The 18,628-nt window shown below is 44.9% G+C and overlaps 1 long non-coding RNA gene across 1 annotated transcript; it reads right to left on the bottom strand.

Moving 5' to 3' along the window:
* Positions 1-2,294: 2,294 nt before the first annotated feature.
* LOC307062822 lies at positions 2,295-16,023 on the bottom strand. The gene is made up of 3 exons (XR_013811226.1): positions 15,884-16,023; positions 3,270-3,483; positions 2,295-2,822 (listed from the first exon to the last, which is right to left on the bottom strand). It is a non-coding gene; the product is annotated as an uncharacterized lncRNA (long non-coding RNA).
* Positions 16,024-18,628: the final 2,605 nt, after the last annotated feature.

The following is an 18,628-nucleotide window of genomic DNA, read 5'->3' as shown; positions in this document are numbered from 1 at the left end:
ATATTGAATTAAAAACAATACCACAGCCGCTGAACTCGCGCCACCCCTGAACTGCCTGTGCATGCCTTTGCTCTGCAAATTGGTAACGGGAGCCCCAGGGAAATACTGTCCAAGAGAGCAAGGAGGAGGGAAGGTGGGGGAAGTAGAGTCAACTCTTAGCGACAGTTGGCTGAGCCAGCACCCGGGAGCAAGGAGTCAGCTGCCAGAAACCCAGCCCTGAGCTGCAGGCTCTGGTCTTGGTCCTGTCTCCAGGAAGCTACCTTCAGGGAGGAACTCGGATCCTCTGAGATCAGGCATTCTTGGGTTTGCAGCCTGCCTCCACCACACTGCTTGACTCTGTGACCTTGGGATACTCTGAACTTCAATTTCTTGGTGGTGTTGTTTCAAGGCCCAGCACATGCCAGCACTGTGCTTAGCACTTATTTAATCCTAACAACGACTCTATTCCCATTTTACAGTTGATGGAACCAAGGCTCAGAGGAGTTAAGTAACTTGCCCAAGGTCACACAGCCAGGTGTAGCCAGAATTCAGATAAAGCGATGTGAACCTTGCACATGCCCTGTTAACCATTACATGTTACTCTCCTTTAGATAAGCAATCTCCTATTTTCAAAGTGTTGGGGGATCCCCATGCCACTGGAGGGAGAGGGCTCTCTCTGTCCTTGATATAGCATCTAGTCTCACACATTGTTATGTTCTCTCTCTCTCCCTTCCCACCCCCAAACTCTTCATTTCTTTCCTCCAACCCTTCACTAGCCCAAATGACAAATTCCTCCCCTTGGCCCTTAGCCAGCAGTTTCCATAACCATATTATCACCTTCTAGCCACCTCACTTGACATCTTAGTGCCTGCTCACTTCCATGCCCTAAGCGGGGCTCACCTGCCTCCAAGGAAGCTTATCAAGGTATCTCCCCAACCCAAATAGTTGTTTTCAGGAAGAATTCTGAGGCCCACTGTTTCAGTGAACAATGTGTCTCCACCATGTTTCAAAGCCTGAAGCTCAGATGGGATCCAGAATGGAGCTAAGAGTTTGGACATTATAAGTGTACTGGGGCTGTCGAGGCTGTGCTATAGAAGTGAATGGGGCCTCCCAGGGACAGTGAGTGGGGTAAGAGGACAGAAGCCCTGCCAGGGCCTCAGGGACAAGGTTGGAAATGAAAAGAGGGAGGTGGTTGCACAAATCCATCTTCAGGGCAGAGACCCTGACATGTGAAGGACAAGCCAGGCCCTGGGCAGCACGGGGGCTTGGGAAGGTGTCAGGCAGCAGTCTTGTCATTGCGACAGAAATTCAACTTGAACTATTCAAGGCAGAAAGGAGAATGTGCTTGCTCCTGGTATCTAAGAAAGATTGGCTACTCTAGGTTGAGGCCAGGCAGTGGTGCCCTTGGGCCTCAGCAAATCAGGCACATGGGCTCAGAGGCTGCCAAGACCATCTCTCCATCATTCATTTCTGCTTTCCTTGTTCTCTCACATTGCATCCTGACTCCTTCCATATAATGGGAAGCATGACTACCTGTAGCCTCCAGATCTAAATCCCACAACTTGTACCTTGGAAAGAGATTGGCTTTGCCTCTAGGTTTAAAAATCCAATGGAAGTTTTCTGATTGGTCTAGCTCTAGTCCACTGTCCACCTATGATCCAATCAACTATGGCCAGAGGGGTGGAGCCAAGTTAAAATATGCCCACTCCTTCGGGAACCATATGGACAGAGGAAGGAGGGAAGCGGGGGTGGGGGGTGGGGAAGGGGAGCAGGTATGGCAGGATGAAAGTAGGCCCAATATAGCAATGGATATCCTTGACATCAGGAGCTAGTGACTTCAGCATTAAGTCCAAGGGGTGCCTCTCAGCAATGAAAACCGCAACGGCGGGGAGCCAGAGAGTCAAACAGATCAAGGAGGGAAAGCAAAGGCTCAAGCCAAGCACTGTTGGGCAGGCCAAGGGCTTAGCTTTATTGTCTGCTGGCTATGTGCTGGGTAAGGCCCAGGCTGGGATGGAGATGCTGTCCATCTGGGGCTGACCTATGGCCGCAGAACCTCAATCCCACCCATGGTAACTCCTGCCAGAGAGTGTCTTGATCCAGCAAGTGCCATGACCTGACCCCAGTACCTCCCTTCTCCTCCTCCAGATTCAGGAATGCAATTCTAAGACCTCAAAACCTACAAAACCACCAGTGTTATGGGAACTGGATTTGGGCGAATAGAGATCAGATGAGTCTAGTCTTAGGATGAGTATGGGGAGAGTGTAGAGGCTTTCACAGAGGCAAAAAATTCAGTAATGACCATAGCAATAGCCAGCACCAGTATGAAATATCGAATCGTTATTACATACCCTGCACTTGTGCTAAGCAGCCCTTTTCGTGCATTACTTTATTTTACCATCAAAGTCCTAAGATGTGAGTATTCTCCTCCCCAGGAACTGAATCTCACAGACATTAACTGATTGCTCCAAGGTCACGCAGCTAGGTAGCAGCCAAGCTGGGACTTGAATTGTCTCCATCTGACTGCAAAGCCTGTACCTTAAGCTCCCCCAAGCCTGAGTGGTGAAAACAACCACTTGGCTTGGCATCCTTTTTACTTCTTGTGTCAGTCAGAATGCTTTGGGCTGCAAAAATGAAACCACCAACTTAGTTGATTAACAATGAGAAAAATGCATCAACTCAAAGATTAAGTTCAAAATTTTGATGGCTATAGGAGTCATTAATTCAGCAGCTCAGTGATGTCCCTTCCATCTTCCCACGGTGTCATCATCAGTGTGTTGGTTCATCCATCTGGTCACAAGATGGCTGCTACACCTCCAGGCATCACGTACAGACATGACCACATCCTGCAAAAGAAGAAGTACTTTCTCTTTCTGAGCAAGAAAACCTCTGCCAGAAGCCCTTGAGAAAACATTCCTTATACCTTATTGGCCAGAATTGTTCCCACTCCTGTTTCCAAACCAATCATTCACAGGGGAAATGGAAACTTCATGAAAGGTTTGATAGAGCCCATGGCCATTTGTAGGAGGATGGATTACCCCCCAAAATCAAGGCTCTGTTAGAAAGGAGAATGAGGGCAGTGCCCAGTTTGGGGTAAACAAACAAAAATGTATGCTACTCCTCTCTTTTTTCTTCGCAATCTCCAAAATTCTCTTTCTTTACCACTTAACATTTTATTCACCCCTCGAGAATCAACTCCAATATTTCTTCTCGGCAGCCTTCCCTGACTTTTCCCCATCAGATTAATCGCTCTCTTTACTGTGCTTTCAAGGAACTTGGCACATGCTACTTACGTGGTCTTTACTACATCCTTATGCGGAGAGGTCAGGCTTTGGAGCAACTGGACCCAAGTTCATATCCAAGTCTGCCACTTCCTTCACAGGGAACTTTGGGTATATTACTTCCTCTCTTCAAGCCTCAGCTTCCTTGTCTGTAAAGTACACATTCCTTTTTAGGCAGTTTTGAGGATTAAAGCAGGTAATGTGTCTGGGATTATTCAGTAATCTCCTTGGAAGGAAGAAAGGGAGGAAGAAAAGAAACTATCAGGCCGGACTAGGCAAAACTCAACTCTCAGCGAGAAAAGCAAAACTCATTCCAAGTTGCCAACCACACAGCCCCTTTCCCCTGAAGGTCCCCTCCCCCTCGTTCTCCCAAGAAAGTCATTTTTCATCCCCAAAGTCATTTGGTTTAGAGAGAAGGGGGAGGTGCAGTGGCAGGGTCTGTATTGTGCCTGCCCTGTCGCCATCCATCACCTGGCCGACAGGAACTCACCTCCCACAAATAAAATTATGACAAGCGTCCCCGACCCATCTTTCAGCCGTCGCCTCCCTGTTTCCATCATCTCTGACATTATAAGCCATCAGCCAAGCTGTTTGTCACGCCTGTGACAGGGCCTTGGCATCGCAGGCAGGAGGGCTGTGCTAAGGTATGGCTGGACTCAAGGGTGGGTGTCCCACCCGCACCTGCCATTGGTGATCTCGAGCTATTTCACATGTGCTCTCAGAAAGCGTTTCTCCTCCGAGGGAGAGAGGCAGCGGTCCAGATGTGGAGCAGAACTGGAGGGGAACATTCATTCATTTATCCAAATTATTTAGCAAACATTAATGAATACCTCTACTGTCCTGACCCTGTGTTAGGCACAGCTGCAGCCACAGAGAAAAATCATGCACAGGCCTTGCTCTTGAGCAGTGCCCAGTGCAGTGGGAGAGTGGAGAACAAGCCGTTTCAACAGACAGTGCCCGCACAACTGTGGCAAAGGCAGTCTAAGGATTATGGGAGCACACAGAAGGGTAGGAACATAGGGAAGGCTTCCTGGAGGAGGTGGCATTTGAGCTGAGACCTGCAGGATAAGAAGAAAAGACATGTGAGGGTACAGTGTGAGCAACTCCTTAAAAGGTTCCCTTTCTTTCTTCTCTGCAGGTTTGTCTACTTATACCCCAAAGGGCAGAGTGAAGTGGAGATCTGGGGAAGAGAACCATATTCCAGGCAAATGGAATGGCATGTACAAAGCTCTGTAGTAGTTTCTTGGCGCTGTCGTAATCAATTACCACACGCTTGGTGACCCAAAATGACCAAAGTTTATTCTTTCACAGTTCCAGAGGCCAGAAGTCTAAAACAAAGGCATGGGCAGGGCGGGGGCTTTCTGGAGGCTCTGAGAAAGAATTTGTTTCATGTCTCTTTCTTAGCTGATGGCTGTTTCAGGCAAGCCTTGCTGTTCCTTGGCTTACAGATGTATCATTCCAATCTCTGTCTGCACATGGCTTCCCCTCTGTGTCTCTGTCTCAAATCTCCTTCTCCTTTCTCTTATCAGAACATGTCACTGCATTTAGAGCCCACTCCAAATCCAGGATGATCTCATCTTGAGATCCTTAAGTTAATTATATCTACAAAGACTCTATTTCCAAATAAGTTCACATTTGTAGGTACCTGGGGTTAGGACTTGAACATATGTATTTTAGGGGGACACCATTCAACCCAGTACAGCCCCAAAGGCCAGAGAGCATTCAGAGACAGAGAGTGGCTAAATGTGGCTGGAACATTTGAGACGGGACCAAGTTCAGATCCCATCTCTGCCACTAATGAGGTGACCTAGACCAAAGCCCCTTATCCTCTTTGAGCCTCGGTTTGCTCACCTGAAATGTGAATTGCCCCCCGGACCTCTCAGGACGCTGGTGAGGGTTAAACGTAGTCATTCCATTAAAGGGCCAGCTCCTCAAAGGGAGTATATCAATAAAGGACCTTCTGGTTGTAAAAGACAGAAGCCAACCCAGTGCCCTAAGCAAAAGAGAGCTTATTTGCTTATGTAGCTAAAGAGCCCAGGAATATGCCTGCTTTAGGCTCTGCTGGATTCAGGGGCCCAGAACACATAGTCAGGATCCAGTTTCTTTCCACCTAACCTCACTGTCTTGGGCTGTCTTGTTTCATTTTCAGGTTTCCCAAGGCCAGCCCTTCATGCTGGCTATCTTCCTTGGGCCCTGCAGATCTGCTCTCTACCCTGGTCCACTCTGCTGTGTGGCGTGGAGGCCAACTACATCAGCAAGGTCCCTTGCCCTCTGGCTTCCGATAGGGTTCGGCCAATGGGAAGCAATGGCAGGCAATCAGAGGAAGGGAGAAGAAGAAGGCAGACTGTTTCTCTTTCCTGGGTTCCTCCTTGTCAGCTCCCTCTACCAAAGGCCCCAGCTCCTGCCAGGCAGAAGCCTCTTGGAGCCACAGCTACTCTCCCTGCATTCCAGTAACCACACAGTGTTCTTGCCCTTCAGACCTAGGGGTCCCAAAGGCTCCCCACTGTCTAGCCCAGAGGAACTGTACCACCGTTTGCTGGATTCCCTAAACACTGCTGTGATCCCCTAAATACCTTTGTAAATAGCCCCTTTATTACACTCTCCTGAAATTACAGCTTGAGCGCCTCTGTTTCCTTCAAGGACCCTGCCTGGTACACCCCGGCAGCTCACGGTTCTGTGTGATCCTCCTCTCCTGGCAGTAAGTAAGCCCCATGTGGTAGATTGTAACATGGGTGGCCCTTGGTGAACCATGCCTCCCAGTATTTGTGCCCTTCTGAGTCCCCTCCTACAGTGAACACTGGAATTGGCCATGTGACTGGCTTTGACCAATGGAATGTTAGCGTAGGTGAGGCAAGAAGAGGCTTCAGAAGCACTTGTGCATTTGGGCTTCACGTCTTGGAATGCTCCCTTTTGGAATCCTGATGCCATGCTATAAGGAATACTAGGGTATCTTGCTGAAGAGGAGACACCATGCAGAAAGATCCAGGAAGATGACCTGCCACATGGGGAAAAAGGCGACACAGGGGAGAACTGAGGTACCCCAACTAGTAGTCGTCACAAAGGTTCCAGACCCTAAGAGAGATGCCTTTGTAATAAGGGGGGAACAGTGATTTGTCCTAGAGGTGTGAGGTATTTAACTCTAACATCATTTAGAATTGCCAGCATCCAGTGATAAAAAGCAGACTGACTTTTAGTTAGTGTTATTATCATTTTTAAGCTTTCTGCAAAAAATGCTTCTCCTTATTGCCAGCACCTGGGGTGGACCATGCCCGCCCCCCCACCCCCGCCGACACACAACTCTATTGCTCCCTGGCCCTTCCAGTCCAGCCACAGCTGAATGCAGCCACTTGACTGACCCCTGCCAACATCATGTGGAGCAGAAGCACCACTGTCAACCTACAGAATCTTGGGAAATAATAAATCATTGTTGCTTTAAGCCACTAAGTTTTGGGGTGGTTTGTTACACAGCAATGAATAACTGAAACATACCAGCAGCTCAAGCTGTACCTTGTTGCAGGTTCAAGGGCAACTAGAAAGAGCCCTTTCTGGCACCCCTGCATAAGTCCTCGAATCACTCTGATTGGTTTCCCCTGGGTCATGTGCCAGCTATGAAAGAATTGCCTGGCCAGGGGAACATAATACACTGACTGGCTCAGTCTGGGTCACATGCTTTATCCCAGAGCAGGAGGTGGAGCCACACTTGGACCACTGGACTGAGAGTGGGGGATGGAGGGGTTCCTAAAGGAAGATGAGGGAACAGGAGGCTGGCTGCTAAGGACAATTTATGGGGGTAAAACTCGGGGATGATTATCCTTGGTGCTCCCCATCCAGCTACCATTTGTGCCTATAAGAAATGGATAGGGGAACTCCCTGGCAGTCCAGTAGCTAGGACTCAGCACGTTTACTGCTGTGGGCACAGGTTCGATCCCTGGTTGGGGAACTGAGGTCCCACAAGCTGTACTGCACAACCAAAAAAAAAAGGATAAAAATGGATCCTCAGGGTAAAAGTGTAAAAGATCCCCTATGATGCGATAAGAAGACCATAAAACTTTGGCCGTGGACAGACCTGGCTTCTCTCAGTTTCTTTTTGGAAACTGCTTTGGGTAAGGTGCTCAACCTCTGTGAACTCATCTGAAAAATAGGTTAGTTAATTCCTGCACAGATGTGTGGTGGGGGTAAGGGCGGGGTTCAATTAGATCCTGGCTGGTGTGGTGGACAAAGAGAGGGGATGCCCATACACCCCTTCAAGAAAGGGCTTGCTGCCCAGCGGGGAGCGGGCGGCGGCAGCAAACAGCTGTCAGCCCTTCCAGGGCTGCCTCAGCCTCAGACAGCCACCTGGCCTGAGGTCACACCCTTCCCAGGACAGCCTGTGTTCGGTCAGTGGGGGAGCCAGGGTTTAAATGCTTGATGCAGAACCGCTCTGCCAAAGGAAACCATAAACTAGATGAAAAGACGACCCTCAGAATGGGATAAAATATTTGCAAATGAAGCAATGGACAAAGGATTAATCTCCAAAATATACAAGCAGCTCATGCAGCTCACTATCAAAAAAACAAACAACCCAATCCAAAAATGGGCAGAAGACCTAAATAGACATTTCTCCAAAGAAGATATACAGATTGCCAACAAACACATGAAGGGATGCTCAACATCACTAATTATTAGAGAAATGCAAATCAAAAGTACAATGAGGTATCACCTCACACCAGGCAGAATGGCCATCATCAAAAAATCTACAAACAATAAATGCTGGAGAGGGTGTGGAGAAAAGGGAACCCTCTTGTACTGTTGGTGGGAATGTAAGTTGATACAGTCACTATGGAGAACAGTATGGAGGTTCCTTAAAAAAACTAAAAATAGAACTACAATATGACCCAGCAATCCCACTACTGGGCGTATACCCTAAGAAAACCATAATTCAAAAAGAGTCATGTACCACAATGTTCATTGCAGCTCTATTTACAATAGTCAGGACATGGAAGCAACCTAAGTGTCCATCGACAGATGAATGGATAAAGAAGATGTGGCACATATATACAATGGAATATTACTCAGCCATAAAAAGAAATGTAATTGAGTTATTTGTAGTGAGGTGGATGGACCTAGAGACTGTCATACAGAGTGAAGTAAGTCAGAAAGAGAAAAACAAACACCGTATGCTAACACATGTATATGGAATCTAAAAAAAAAAATGGTTCTGAAGAACCTAGGGGCAGGACAAGAATAAAGACGCAGCGTAGATGAAGAGAATGGATTTGAGGACACAGGGAGGGGGAAGGGTAAGCTGGGACGAAGTGAGAGAGTGGCATGGACATATATACACTTCCAAATGTAAAATAGATAGCTAGTGGGAAGCAGCTGCATAGCATAGGGAGATCAGCTCGGTGCTTTGTGTCCACCTAGAGGGGTGGGACAGGGAGGGTGGGAGGGAGAGGCAAGAAGGAGGAGATATGGGGACATATGTATATGTATAGCTGATTCACTTTGTTATAAAGCAGAAACTAACACACCATTGTAAAGCAATTATACTCCAAGAAAGATGTTAAAAAAAAATGAGGCTCTAGAGGTTATCATACTAAGTGAAGTAAATCAAAGTCAATACCATATGATATCACTTATATGTAGAATATAAAATGTGATACAAATGAACTTGTTTACAAAACAGAAACAGACTCACAGACATAGAAAACAAACTTACGGTTACCAAAGGGGAAAGGGGGTGGGGAAGGGGGAAGGGATGAATTAGAAGTTTGGGATTAGCAGATACAAACTACTATATATAAAATAGGTACACAACAAGGTCCTCTGTACGGCACAGGGAAGGACAATTCAGTAACTGAAGTAACGGATTTGAATCAAACTTTCTTGAAGTCTAACATGAAAGCAAAGAGATACAAGCCAGCAAGCAGACAAGATATTAGAACAAAAGCTTTCCAAAAGAGCATATTTGAAGGCACATACTGGTTCATTCGCTCAATCATTAAACAATGATTTATTAGGCATCAACTAGCAGAGAGACACTCTCTAGGTGCTGGTCCCTGCCTCTCAGTTCACTGCCTAGGGTGGAAGGGGACACATAAATACAATGAATTTTGCGAGTATGAAAAGAACTCATCACAGGAAAAAGAGACGATAAGGTTGCAAAGGGAGGAAGTGAACTTAAGAAAAAACGTCACTCTGAAGATGAAACAGAAAACACCCTGAAGTGGGAATATCAATAAGAATAGCAATTTATTTGTTACTTATAGTCCCACTAACAATAAGTAACTTCAAAAAGCACTAGTCTAAACTGTCACGCAAAAAGAGCCTGTTTCATGACGCTGTAAAGTGACATCATGACTATGACAATATTCTCAGAGTTAGAGGTAAAATGGGGCTACCAAAGAATGAAAGATATATTTGAGCACAAGTGTCCAGACTTCCAATAATGTTTCTTATACACACACCATCGACAAAAAAACAGAACAGAAAAGCTCGGTTATAAGCTACAACACAACCCTAAGAAAAAAAAGCAGATAATAAGAAGTGCAAACAATAAACACATGCAAGGGAAAAATGTTTATTAAAGCAAATGAACTAACACTTTATAGACCTACTATATTAATGAGAAAAATTTAAATTATGACAACTAGTAGTATCGAGATTGCAGTAAAATTGGAACACACACTACTGTTAGCACTGTAAACTGATAAAGGACTACTTCCACACGAGCACTGTGTATTGCCTGACATACCTGCAGCTGAGGCAACCCCATCATCTCCTGCCACTCTGCTCCATTCACTCAATGCTCTGAACATGTCACTCCCATGTTTTTGCTGTCACTAATCCTAGTCAAGAATGACTCTCCTCAGCCTCCTTCAGTACCCACAGAATTTCTATTCATTCATCAGGGCTGAGATTCCAATGTCATCTCCTTTTCCTCAATGACCAAACCAAATCCATTCCCAGCAATACATCCCCTTTCCAGGCACATCCAATCGTTCCTTCCATTGTGCTCCCATAATACTTTATTCATACAGTTAGTTGTTGAAAGGTCTGTCTCGCTCCTTAACTATGAATTCTTTAAGGTCCAAGACCATAGCTTAATCATTTTAGCCCATGCAATACTTCGCACAGGAGATGATGGCACATGATAATTACTAACGACAGATGTGAGGGGGAAAATGCCACATGAATAAAGAAGTTCACTGCAATATTATCTCCAAGAACAAAACCTGGAAACCACCTAAGTACTTGATTATAGAGGAGCAAGTTAGGGGAAAATGGTTGGTCTATCACTTGAGCAAAAAGGATGTAAACATTAAAAACAACATGAAGACTATGTAGAAACACAAAATATTTCTGGCAATGTTAAATTAAAGCACAGAACGCAAAACAGTATATATACAATGGTTATAGCCATGCAAAATACATAAGGACTGTGGGAATATAAAAATATTTTATTGGATTAGGGTAGTAGTTTCCCTTTTCTTGAATACTTTAATACTATTCCTGTCAGATTATTGTCATTAAAATTTTTTACTTCAAAAGAAATAAGAAGGGAAAAGGAGAAAGATTATAGATTCCAATAAACCCCTGCAATCCAAGGAAATGCCATATTACTGACTGATAGGTGACAAGAGGAGTGGGTGTCTGCAATATTGCCAAAACCAAGGCTCCCTGACCCCAATCTGCCTCAAAGAGAATACTTCTCATGTCACAAAATAAGTCATTCCCAATGAGCCAAACTGCACTAAATGTGAATTCTTTATTGCAAAACTTCAAAGGTAAGAACTTTTTCCAGACATCTGTGGAATCAGTATTAATGAGAATGCCCCGGAGTTCATATACGTGCCTACGCAGCAGAAACTTCTCGGCCAAGGGAACTGCTGGGCACACTTCTTGATGAGATGTCTAAGCCTGAAGGCATCAAAAAAGTACATTTCCATATTGGGAACATAACTGGTTTCCTCTTTAAGACTTTTTCCACCACCACCTGTCCACATTATAATTCTCCTGTCTTTTCAAATGAACAGTTAACATATGTCAAGGATATAAGGCATATACTGAGGCACTTGCTGCCTAACTCTATTACTAGAAGAACCAATCTCAGCAGAAAATTGGAATCTTCCCACCAAGTTGCCCCAAAAGTGAAATTTAGTAAGCATCCAAAAAAAGTCAAATACTCTTAATAAACATTTTTGGCATTACATATTTTCTTTATTTACCTTAGTCTCTGAATTTTAGGAAAAGAAAGAACCAGAAGTCATATAGCTCAATCTCCTCATTTTACAAGTGATTAAAAAAATGATGTACAGAGAAGGGAAGTGACTTATCCTGAATCACCCAGATAAATAATGATAAAGGTAGGATTAAAACTCAAATCTCCCAGATTTTCAGCCCCAATTCATTCTTCTACATCAAGCTTTTCTTATCCCTTGAAATCTCTGGAGCTCTTCGCCTAAATAATCAGTACCATAGTATTTTAAAGCTAGAAGGGACCTCAGAGAAACTTACCTAATCCCCTCATTAGGCATATAAGGAAACTGAGGCCCAGAAAGATTAAGTGATTTGCTCTCAATATCTGAGGTGGCAGGGGCAAAGTATAACTTAAGCTCAAAATACTGTGAACTAATGGCCATGAGAAGGTAGGTGAATGTCTCAGAGAAGATTTTAAGAGGAATGTAGATCATTCTAGACCAGGGGTGGGTCTCAAAGTGTGGTCCCTGGACCAGCAGCTTAAGCATCACCTGGAATCTTGTTAGAAATGCAAATTCTAAGGTCCCATGGGAGACTTACTGAATCAAACTCTGGGGGTGGGGATGTTCAAATCAGACCACCTTTGTCCCTGAGAAATGAACTTGAGTGGTCATATTGAGTCTACTTTGTAAATGACAAGTATAATCAAAAGCGCTTAAGATTTATGCATTCTTCTATACGTGTACCATACTTCAACTTTAAAAGTTTTTAAAATTGGAAAACTAGCTTTGGGTATTCGGTCGGTTCCAGTTCTGGTTCTGCTCCTTACTGGCTGTTTCATCTTGGGCCGGTAACTGACCTCTCTAGCTTGAGTTTCCTTTTCTATAAAATAGGCATGCCACCTACCTCAAAGGGCATGCTGACAATTAATGTAAGAACATATCTGAAAGCACTTTAGTTCAGCACAGCACAGTGGTTAGGAACTCCAACTCTGAGGCAGGCATTTTTCTGTACCTCAGTTCCCCCATCTGTACAACAGGGATTTAAAACAGTACCTTCTTCATAGGGTTGTTATAAGGATTTAGAGAAACGATGCAGGCATGCAATGCATCTTTCTTGTCTATAAAAAGTCAGTTTTCAAAGAGCTTTTGCATCCAAAACTCAGGTAATCCTCATGACTTTCTACAAGAGGATGGGAGCATTTATTATGGACTAGATTCTAGACTGTACCATCTTTAGGAACAGGAAAAGTGGACACTGATCTTACAGAAAGAAAAGTGCATGAGTAGTGCATGTGGGGAATGAACAGAGCTGGAAATAAGATCAGGATTCTGGTTTCAACTCTTGTCACTACCTTGGCCCACAACCTCAGGGACGTCCCTTACCAAAATGGAGTTCACTTTTCATTTATAAATATGTGGGCTGAATGAGGTTATCTGTAAGATTTCTCAAAATAAAATTCAAATTCTTTATCATGGCCCACAGGAAGGCCTACATAGTCTGTCATCTGCCTACATCTCCAACCTTATCGCTTATCATTCCCCTGCTCATTCACCAAGTTCCAGCTACATCAGTCCTCTTCCTGATCCTCTAACAGGCTGCACCAGCTTCTATTTTAACAACTCACAGCCTGTGTACTTGCTATTCATTCCCTCTGCCTTGATTATTCTGCGCTTTTCACGATTGGCTCCTTCTCAAACATCGGTCCTTTAATGTCCGTTCCTCAAAGTCCTTCCTAGACCATATTATCTAAAATAATAGGTCCTGTCTCCTGCTCCCAGCGGTTATCTTCTTTAGCAGCTCTGTCCAATAAAAATATATTGAGAGGGCTTCCCTGGTGGCGCAGTGGTTGACAGTCCGCCTGCCGATGCAGGAGACACAGGTTCGTGCCCCGGTCCGGGAGGATCCCACACGCCGCGGAGCGGCTGGGCCCGTGAGCCATGGCCGCTGAGCCTGCACGTCCGGAGCCTGTGCTCTGCGATGGGAGAGGCCACACAGTGAGAGGCCCGCGTACCACAAAAAAAAAAAAAAAAAAAAAAAAATATATATATATATATATATATATAGAGAGAGAGAGAGAGAGAGAGAGAGAGAGAGGGAGAGAGAGCCACAGACAAGCCACATATGTAACTTTAAATTTTTAGTAGCCACATTTAAAAAGTTTTTAACAAGATGATATTAATTTTAATAATTTTCTTTAAGCCAACATATCCTAAGTATTATCATTTCAGCATGGAATCAATATAAAAATTAATATATTTTACAGTCACTTTTCTCATACTAAATCTTGAAAATCCAGTCTGTATTTTACAGGTGTAGCGGATCTCAATTCTAACTAGCCACATTTCAAGTGTTCAAGGGTAACATGTGACCAGTGGCTACCACACCAAACAGCACAGCTCTGTAGTATACCCTGTGTATCCTTCAAAGCACTTACCACAATCTGAATTTCTCATTTGTTTACTTTCTTATCTTGTTACTTCCCCACCAGATTATAAGCTCCACAAAAGCAAGAACCTTGTCTGTTTTGTTCAATGTTGTATGCTCAGTAGATGCAGTCAGTACATATTCAATAGATATTTGTTGAGCAAATGAATGAACCTCTTCTAGCGTTAATATTCTATGAGTCAGTGGGCTCATATGTAGGCCAAACAGGCATATAACCACTCATTCAACAACGCTCCTATTTCCTTTCTTCTTTCACATCCTATTACTGTCTTAAAAAGGAAATCACCTGGCTATATACCCCCCCATTGATTACAAGTTCTTTGCCACAATGTCTAGTTTCCAAGGTCAGTTCTATGTATACCGGCTGAGGGAATCGCATGAATATAATTGCTAACGTTTTTCAAACGTTTAACTCTTTGACAAGCATTGGGCTAAACACTTTACATTTCACAGCAGCTTCAAAACAGACTTATATGATAGCTACTTTCATTGCCCCCATTTACAAGATGAGGAAACTGAGGCATAGAGAGGGTAAGTATTCTGCTCAAGGTTACAGCAGCCAGTTAGCAGCAAAACAGAGATTCCAAGCCATAGGGCTTCAGACTCATGGCTCTTAATCCCTTATTCTCTACTGCAGAGCTGTCCAATGGAAATGTAAGGCCTGCTATACATGTAATTTTAGTAGTGACACAAAAAGGCCAGTAGCTACATTAAAAAGTCAACAGAGGGGGGATCCCGGGGGGCTCCCCGGGGGCTCCCCAGGTGGCGCAGTGGTTCGGAGTCAGCCTGCCGATGCGGGGGGCGCGGGTTCGTGCCCCGGTCCGGGAGGATCCCGCGTGCCGCGGAGCGGCTGGGCCCGTGGGCCATGGCCGCTGGGCCTGCGCGTCCGGACCCTGTGATCCGCGGCCGGAGGGGCCGCGGCGGTGAGGGGCCCGCGTGCCGCAAAAAAAAAAAAAAAAAAAAAAGTCAACAGAAATAGGTGAAACTTATTTTGAATATATTTTATTTCACCCATTACGGGTAATGGGTGAAATATATAATTAATCAGTATGATCAATAATCAAAGTAATCGACATGATCATATAATCAATATAAAAATTTTACTTTTTTAATACTGATTCTTCAAATTCCAGTGTGATTTGACACTTAGAGTACTTCTCAATTCAGACTAGTCCCATTTCAAGCGTTCGATAGCCATATGTGGCTAGTGGCTACCATACTGGACATTTAGGAAGTCAAAAGTGGGGGGAAAACGTTGAGCTGGGAGCCAAAAGATCTCATCTCTAATCCCAGCTCTTACTTGTTGAGTGACTTTGGATAAGTCCTTTCTACCCTCTGGGCCACTGTTTCCCCACAAGTACTCCGAGCAAGTGGGACAAGAAGAAGATTCCAAGGTACCCATCCCATGCTGGAATGTCAAACATCTGTCAATAACTGCAATTAACATGGGTCCGGCTTTCCACACTTTAAAATCAGCTTTCACATCCATTGGTTGATACAGTCCTGAAACAAACCTAACAGGGAGCTATTACTGTCTCCACTTTATACGTACAAAAGCTGAGGCTCGAAGAGGGCGACAGGACTTGTCCTACAGCCACAGAGCCGGTCAGTAGAGAAGATGGGGCTCAAATGCAAGAAGGGCCAGTGCTCTCCCACCACGACCACCAACTCAATGACTGGAGAAGAGAGTTTAAGGGGGGTGGTTGTGAAGATAGTTTGGGGCCTTCAGGATAGTTGAAGGGAGCCAGGCCCCAGGGCCTGGTGAGAAGGAGCCCAGCCTGTAGTTGACAAGGGGCCCGGGCCTTGGGAAGAAAGAAAATGAAAGAGCCCAGGAGAAATTCGAGGGAGTTAACGTGAAATGAGAGGCTAGGACCCGGGTGACAGGAAACGTGAGGGGACCCGGGGCTGAGGTGGGAGAAAGTGAGATGAAGGGACCCTGGTCCTGAGACTCCTGCCCGGGTGAGAGGACGGCCCCCCCCAGCCCTCCTCGCCCCTCATACCTGGTAGCTCAGAAGTTCGCCAACGTCCATGGTTCCAGGTTCAGTCAACACCGTCTACTCTGATTCCCTCCACTCACAACCAAACCGCAGGCCCCACATAGGCGGCTCCAGCCACACGGCTGTAAAGCGCCTTGAGCAGGGGCCGCAGAGCCAATGAGGTAAAAGTGCGCGCGTCGCGCGAACCGGCCACACTGCGGTAAAAGTGTAGCTTTACGGCCACACTACCGTAAAGCGCGCTGCTTTGGCCAGTCCTACTTCCTCCCGGAGCCTGAAGGGGGCGGGGAAAGGGGGCGGAGACTTGATGGAGGGCGGTGCTGTGAGAGAAAAGATGAAAGGAACCAAGGTTTATCACGCGCCTCTGGCGTGCAGGGTGTTTCCCTTGCGCTCTCACAATCCATTCAGTGACTAGGCAGTTTTATCCCTCATTTTATCCTCAATTCGCAGATAAGGAAACTGAGGCATTGAACTTCACTGTCCAGTACTATACCCACTGACCACATGTGGCTACTGAGGGCTTGAAATATGGCTAGTCTGAATTAAAATGTGCTATAATTCTAAATAAAATACCCATCGGATTTCTAAGACTTCTATTGATTACATGTTGAAATAATATTTGGGGTATATTGGGTCAAATAAAATATAAAATTAATTTCACCCATTTCTTTTTACTGTTTTAAATGTGGGTAGTAGAAAATGTAAGTTACACGTGTAGCTCCCTTTGTAGCTTCCATTGTATTTCTGTTGGACAGTGCTGGCTCAGAAAGTGTATTGTCCAAGTCCATATAACTATTACTGCCTTCAAAACTGTTGGTGATCACACTTCCCTGTCTGGACTTCTGTTTATTCATCTGTGCAAAGGCCAGAAACTGGATGATCTTGTTTCTACCCAAGAGATGTAAAAAGATTTTCTATAGGAGGAAGTTGCCCATTATTGGAAGAGAACCATTCAAAGAGTGCACCTGAGCTCCTGGGATTTAAATAAGGCTCTGTCTTCAATGGGGGCTAAGCCTCTGCCTTAGTCCTCTTGGCCATTAGCCCCCTGTTTTACATGTTCATGATATTTGTCTTAGTCCGTTCAGGCTGCTATGAAAAAAATACACTGGCTGGCTTATAAACAACAGACATTTATTTCTCACAGCTCTAGGGGCTGAGAAGTCCTAGATCAAGGCGCTGGCAGGTTCCTTGTCTGCTGAGGGCCTGCTTTACTGTTCACGGACAATGCCTTCTCACTGTGTCCTCATATGGCAGAAGGGGGTGAGGGAGTTTTCTCCCACCTCTTATATAAAACCATTCATGAGGACTCTACCCTTAGGACCTAATCACCTCCCCAAAGCCTCACTTCCTAATACCATCACCTTGGGGGTTAGGATTTCAGTCTATGAATTTGGGGAGAACACAGTCAGACCATCACAATATTTATAATCATCCTCCCCATCCCACCTCCACTGTCTCCAATGATAACAGAAATTATTTTTATTCCTCAAACTGCCAAATCCTCTCCTCTTCTGCCCAGCCACTAACCCCACACCTCGACCAACTCTTTCTCATCCTTCAGGTCTCAAATGTCACTTTCTTAGAGTAATCTTCCTCTACTCACCTTCGGTCCAAGTAAGGAAACTCTCCTCATTATTCTCTTTCCTAAGGAGCACCTCCTCTATTGAACGTGTATCTCAATCTGTGCTTAACGGTTAATTACTTGTTTATTGACACCTCATTTACTGGACATAGGCTCCATGAGAGCAGGAACTGTGTACGTCATGTTCACCATTATATCCTACAACAAAACCCCTAATACAGTACCTGGTACAGGGGGAGGTTCCACAAATGGGCCTCATGGGTCATGGTAAGGAGATTGGATTTTCTGCTAAGAGGAATACATTGAAAGGTTTTAAGCTGGGGAGTTTTGTGATTGGGTTTATGGTTTTTAAGAATCACCCATGCAATCTGCTTTGAACCGAGTTATTTGAGTGTCTTTTCCCCTCCTACTGAGCTGTGAGTGTAGACTGTGCCTCATTCAGGGAGGCAGGCTAGAGTACCAATGATGGGAGTGTACCCTTTGGAACTGTGTACCCTTTAGAACTATGTCCTAGTTCTTGGTATCTGGAGCCAGCCTGTAAGACAGGCGTGCAAGATCCTATGGTTAAAATTTCAGGAAATTTGTGAGCCAAGTGACATCAGGTTGGTGGCTTGAAATCCGCCATGGAGGGGGTATTTACGTCATGGAAATCAACATATGCTACAAATCAGGGTTATTGGTTTTTCAGAGAGCTGGTTGTTAAACATTTACCAACACACCACTGATTATGGTTCTAGCCAAAGTTCCACCACAACTACCTGTGTGCCCTTGGGCAAGGCACTTTCTCTCTCTCTCCAAGTTGCAGTCTCCTCATATGTAAGGTGACTTATTCATTCATGCAACAAGTATTTACTGAGTGCCTACTCAATGCCAGACACAATTCTAGGCTCTGAGGATATCGAAGTTTGTAAAGAGAAAAGTTCCTGCCCTCTTGGAACCCACACTCTAGTTGGGGAGAAAACCTTAATGAGGAAGATATTGTTATTATCTTCACTTTATAGATGTGGAAACAGAGGCAAGTGACTATGTGCCTGATTGCCTCCCCTGCAAAATGGAGATTGAACTGGATGTACATCATAAGATTACGGGGAATTTATATGAGATGCTGCATGCAAAGCACTTAGCTTGGTGCCTGGCACAGAAAAATAATCAATATTTGACCTTAATAA

This window comes from Hyperoodon ampullatus (genome assembly GCF_949752795.1).
Source record: "Hyperoodon ampullatus genome assembly, chromosome: 14".
Lineage (NCBI taxonomy): Eukaryota > Metazoa > Chordata > Mammalia > Artiodactyla > Ziphiidae > Hyperoodon > Hyperoodon ampullatus.
This window is presented reverse-complemented; position numbering and strand designations above follow the sequence as displayed.